A 6,516-nucleotide genomic window follows, 5' to 3' on the forward strand; every position below is an offset into this window, starting at 1 on the left:
ACCATTACATTTTGACGTACAGACATAATATATAGGTTTCCACAACTTTCTAAGCCCATAAATAAATTGTTGTCTGGCTTATCAACCATAGTGCTTGGTTAGGCATGATGAAAAATCATGAGTTTCAAAATGATGGTGCACACACCAGCATAAACCGGGCCTTCTTTCACATGCTGGGTTTCTTTCATGAAAGAAGGACCAAGGCAGGGTATGAAGGAAGACCCTGGCTAAAGTGCAAATGGAGACCCTGGTTGGGGAGCAAGAGGAATCCTGTCCACATTGGAGTGAAAGAAAGCAACATGAAAGAAGACCTTGGTCAGTACAGCATTAGGGTGCAATGAAGTGGGCAAGATGTTGTGGCAGTTGGCCATAGTAGATAGGTGGGTGCCAAAAGGCATTAGTAATTGAAGGTGGGCCTGAGGAGTGTCTGAATTTTGAGGGCGCTGCAATGACTGAAACTTTGAGGACCAGCTCCTTTATTCAGCACCATTGTAACTTTGAAAGTTCGCTGAATGATTGGACTTTAAATGAGAATTACCTATATGTTGACCTAGCTTCATGGCAGAAACATTTGAAATATTGAAAATAAATTGGTTGATAAATAAAATAATGTATATAACATTAAGGGATGCGGTGGCTCAGTGGCTAAGACGCTGAGCTTGTCGATCGAAAGATTGGCAGTTCAGTGGTTCGAATCCCTAGTGTCACGTAATGGTGTGAGCTCCTGTTACTTGTCCCAGCTTCTGCCAGCCTAGAAGTTCAAAAGCATGTAAAAAATGCAAAGAGAAAAATAGGGACCACCTTTGGTGGGAAGGTGCGTTCTGTGCGCCTTCGGCATTTAGTCATGCCGGCCACATGACCACGGAGACATCTTCGGACAGCGCTGGCTCTTCGGCTTTGAAACAGAGATGAGCACCGCCCTCTAGCAACTAGCACATATATGCGAGGGGAACCTTTACCTTTACTATAACATTAATTATGGAAGGAGAAGCTTTTGAAATATTACATAATACCACCACATCTTTGTCATGCAAAGTTCTCAAACGTAAATAAATACTAGCTAATATTATTTAAATACTTCCCAACATGATGTAAAATACTATCTAACATCCACCAAATCAAAAAGGTAGACTGATTTTACATGCAAACTGGGCATCCATGTTTTTGATCAATCACACTTAGAGGTACTCCTACCTTGCTATCTTCATTGAAAATTTGGAATTTGACATTGCTGTTGGATAGTTCCACAGTTTGTAGTAAGGCTTGGTACGGTGATTTTCCAGGACATAAACGTTTCTGACGCCTGGTGTACCCAACAAAGAACATAAAAATTTATATTACCTGTATTATAGATGAGAATGTGATCATATTTAAAGAGTTGACTAAATCCCAAGAGTTGATTAAATCCCATTAGACCAAAGGGTCTAAATTACATAATTTCAAATCAATATTAAAAAGAGGCATGTTTTGTTATATTTTCATCTTATTTTTATTTCTGATAGGTGGCCATTCTAATTGAATAAATAAATCTGGAATACAGGGTAGAGTTCTGATTATTCGACAAATAATAAAACAGCACTGGATAAAGTGCAGCAGAGGGCAACTAAAATCTGATTATTGAACAGAAGAAACAATTATGATATCTGGCACTCCTATTGGAAAGAAAGAAAGCACACCTGAGGTTTTAAAGTCATTCATGGCATGGAGAAAGTGGACAGGAGAAATATGCTATCCTTTCTCAAAATGCTAGGAAGAGGAGCCATCCAACGAAGATGATTGGAAGGAGATTTAAAAGAACCAAAGGAAAAATTTATTTCCAAGCATGTAATTTAGTTGTGGAATCAGACAGGTATACTACTGTACTAACTTACAACTTGTCTTGCTAGCCCTTGCAATATCAGTTGTCAGGTAACGAAGATGGGAAGAGATATGTCGGTATCTCCTGCTTAGGAACATTCAAAAGGCAGCTGGTTGGCCACAAATTACTGAGGTAATGTCAATCTTACGAGGGAACTGGATTCTATAGGAAGGCTAGAACTACACTGTGTTGAGGTAGACTATAATAATATAATATTTCTCAGATGCTCAGACTTTTCTCTTTACCAAAGCTTTCTCAGTGTGAAGGTTGGAAGATTTTCCCCCCTCCTCTCTCCCCTTTTTAATCTATATGTTCAAAAAATATTTTTATATTGTTATTTTATATTGGTTTGAGGATTGCTTTATTGTATATTTCACAGTTGTTTTGATTGTAACCTATCTTGGGAGGCTTGGCATTTGAGGAAATACATAAAGGGTTTAACTATATTAATGAAACAAATTTAAAATTAGAGCTAGAAGATCCTGGCCAAAAAAACCTGGACCACCACTAAACGGCAGCAAGAGTTAAGGTGAGTTTTTTTTTTAAATATCTGTGTTGTAAATCATCCAAAATCACTTTGGTAGGATGGGCAGTGTAGAAATTTAATAAATAAATACATAAAACTCTTTGTTGCCATGTAGAGGTCATACGGATTTTTTTGCAGCACAGATCTAGTAGCCCTTATAAAGTTCCCCTCAATGCAAATTTTGCACTATAAGATATATTGCTGTAATCGCTCTTCAGTGAGAGTTGTGCCATACTTTGTGATGTTATATGAATACAATAGTTGCAGATAACAAAATATTCATAATCTTTACCTGTAAAAGGCAATTTGTTTGCATGTCTTGAAATGGCTTTTATCCACAGCCTCATCTTGAACACTAAGTACAAGAAAATACAACATTTCTAAAAAGTATAGTGAAGAAAGAAAAACTATTTTCCCCTCAGCTATAGACACCAGTACAAGCTTATTCTGATGCATATAATGGAAAATTCTTAAATAATTGCCTGTATTAATTGCATACTGGTCACACTAAGCAATGGATTCTACATTACACGTAATATTTGCAAGAATGATTCACTTTCAGTTTATCAATATTATTCCAAAACAATAAAGTGAAACCTTTATTGCCAGTTGACTGAGAAAATCTAAGTCAATTAAATGAAGACATTCTTATGGTGTCCTTTTAACATTTTCAAACGGATTATCTTCTTTAAGCAGATATTGACTACTTATTCCAATTCTCAAGTATCCAAACCTGCAAAAGTCAGCTCAACCAGTAAAGTAAACCCGTGTCCAAGGCTGGTATAATGCTCCTTATAAAATTAAGCAACGAACTAATCCATTTCATGTTTTTAATAACATTGTGTTTTTAATATCTTGTTTGTTTTTTATTTTATGCTGCTCAGGGTCGATGGTGGAAAATATGGTTGACAAACAAACAAACATCATATATCTTCACAATTAGGTCAAACAAAACAAAAATAAAACTCTTGCAGGGCGGTAAAATGTATGTTTTCTCACTGCAAGAAACACTAATTCTACTATAATTAAATCAAGGGGTGCTGATTTGATTATATACACACATAGAAAATATTCTGGCACTGCTACCTAGAATTCAACAAGCCAAGCATAAGATTGATTGAAATAGAGAAATGTGAATAAATAATTAACTTCTAAAACCCTAAAAAGCTTTGTATGAGCTTCAACTCATACATATGCACAACCCTTCGTGTCAAATGACTGCATGCAGCCCATTTCAAAATATCTGTATTCATATGACTGCAGTAATCAAGTTGCAACAAGACTATCCTATTGAAAAAAGATAAAACAATAGGTTTACATTGTCAACTTTCACTTTCTCAATTAAGCTGCTTTTCCGGGTGTCATGTGATTAATTTTGTATTTCTGGAACTTCTTCACTTTATATTTGCTAGTATAATTATATTATTTTTTACGTATATTAATTAGTGTCAATGCTGTAAATGTATTATTTGCATTCCATCTGTGTTTTTATTCTCAGCTCTGTTCTGTAAGCGTGTAGTCTTAATTTCTGCATGAATTCAAACTAACATTTCAGAACTAAAAATTATTTGGATTCTTTTAGAATCATGCATTGCGCTTAAGTAACATTTGCAAATCAGTTACTGCAAATTCATATATATGTATCTACCTGATTTCTTGACTGCTTGATTCCATGATCCGGAGTAAGCTATTTTTGAACCATTCGTTAGGAAACGAAGAGGAAATTCTCTAGCCAATAAGTTTCCATTTCACAGTCCCTTGTTGCATGCTGGGAAATGGAGTTTTTATTTCTGATAGTCCTGCCCACTTCACCAATAACGTGGAAGAGACGACAGCATGCATATGCTTTGCAGCTAGTATTTCTGTAGTGCTCAGAGAGCTGCATTCAGGATAGAACTGAAAAAGTATTACTTCCTATTACTGTTTTCTTAAATCAGTTTAATTGTACAGGAGTATACAAATCCAATAAATGAAATAAATGAAATGAAATGAAGGAGTAAAGTAAGTTATGCCAATTCCTAGTTCCAAAAATATGAATAAAAACTAATATCTACTGAAATATTTTATTCAAAATATTAAGGAAATCTCTTAGTTTTCATTCATCTTTTTTTTTTTACCTCCTTGTTTAATTCTATTGTGGCTCTGCCCCCCCCCCCCCCCTCTGACAAATTTCCAAGTAATTTCTCTCTGTCCCTTTTGGCACTTTTAAGAGACCATCTGCTATCAACATTTTAGAAAGGCAATTTTCACTGTGTTACCTAAATGCAAAAGCATCCATTTTGCTCTAAGTAAGATATGGTTTCAAACTGAAGGCTGTTTTAAATCTACCATAAAAATACTGAATGGGATTAATTACCCAGCTGTGCCACCATTTATAAAAGTCATTAAAATGCTGTCTGTTGTATAGACACTGCTTGGATCTGTTAATATTTTATTACAATTCTTAATTAACTTTAGGCTGAGTGGGTGCAACTCACCCATTCTCCCAAAAAACAAGCAGAGGGCACATTGTGCTTCCAGACTTGGTAGGATTGAATCCCTATCCAAGCCTGCACACTTTCCAGGCACTGGGAGAGTATCTTGACAGTCTCACTTTTAAACTTGGGGCTCCAAGATATAACTGGATTAGTAGATGACCTTACCTGGTGGTTCCATGTAGATATTAAGCAGGAGGGGAGAGAGTGTTGAGTCCTGTGACATTCCACAAAGGAGCATTGTAGAGAGTGAACTCTTCCCCTATCAACATCAACTGGAATAACTCCTCCCCCCAAAGAAAGTAGAGAATCACTATGCCCAGAATTCTGAAACCCAAGAGTCAGTGCAGTGGGATACCATGGTCAACAATATCAAAAACCTCTGAGAGATCAAGGAGTGCAAGGATGGATGCACCACTTTGATCCCAGCTCCACCGATCATCAACAAGCGTGATCAAGACTGTCTTCATTTTGATGACTGAAACAAAGTGCACTAAAACAGTGGTTCTTAAACTGACTCAATTACCCCTTTTCTTGATCTTTAATATCATTATCCCCATAAAACAAATAAACAAACAACATCCCAGACTGTTTTATACAGATGACTCAGCAGCAGCAGTCCCAAATTGGGTCTTCCACTCAGAAACAAGCAATTACAAATTGCTCAATTACCCCCAGGTTATGCCCACATTACCACCAAACTTGATTTGGGATTAGCCACCCTAAGAAACCAGCCATTTAAAGCCTCATTGCAAAGTTTGTCAGTTGAATGCCTCCATTAGAAAATGTGTGCTCAAAATTTCTCTGTAGAATTAGGACAGAGTGGGTATTTTTTAAGAGCGGATAGAACAGAATCAAACTTAATTTTGGCTCCAAATCAAAGCTATGTTGTAGAATAGCCTGTTGTAAATAAATTTCCTTTGCATCCTGCCTGATTTCTTGTGACTTCATGGATACACCCAAGTACAGATAGTTCTTGTACAGATAGTTCTTGACTTACAACAGTTTGTTTAGTGACTGTTCGAAGTTATGATGACACTGAAAAACTGACTTACGACTGTTTTTCACATTTACAACCGTTGTAGCACTTCCATGATCAAAATTCAGGTGCTTGGCAACTGACTCAAATTTATGACGTTGCAGTGTCCTGGGGTAATGTGATCATCTTTTGTGACAAGCAAAGTCAATGGGGAAACCAGATTCACTTAACAATCGTGTTATTTAACAACTGCAGTGATTCACTTAGCAACTGTGGCAAGAAAGGTCATAAAATAGGACAAAACTCACATAACAAATGTCTCACTTAGGAACAGAAATTTTAGGCTGACTTGTGGTCGTGAATCGAGGACTACCTGTAGTTTTCCTAACAACAATGCTTCAGTGGTCGTAGACATCCCTTTCTTCTGGGATATTTTTCATGTCCCATTCTAACTCACAGCTGTAAAATTTTGCAATGTTCTCCTTTCCAAATACTAACCAGGTCCAATTCTGCTTTTGGAAAATAAACAGTGGTGGCCAGAGGCCTCAAGTCTCTACATAAACATGGGTTTTATTCACGATACAGATGAAGCTCACATGAAAACGAAGTATTTAGAGGATCTGTCCTCTTAAACGACGCACTGTACGAAGATTCTGCTTGTTTAATGGAACAAATAATA

Source organism: Pituophis catenifer, unplaced genomic scaffold, assembly GCF_029215685.1.
Source record: "Pituophis catenifer annectens isolate HBS135680 unplaced genomic scaffold, rPitCat1.0.hap2 SCAF_1, whole genome shotgun sequence".
Taxonomy (NCBI): Eukaryota; Metazoa; Chordata; class Lepidosauria; order Squamata; family Colubridae; genus Pituophis; species Pituophis catenifer.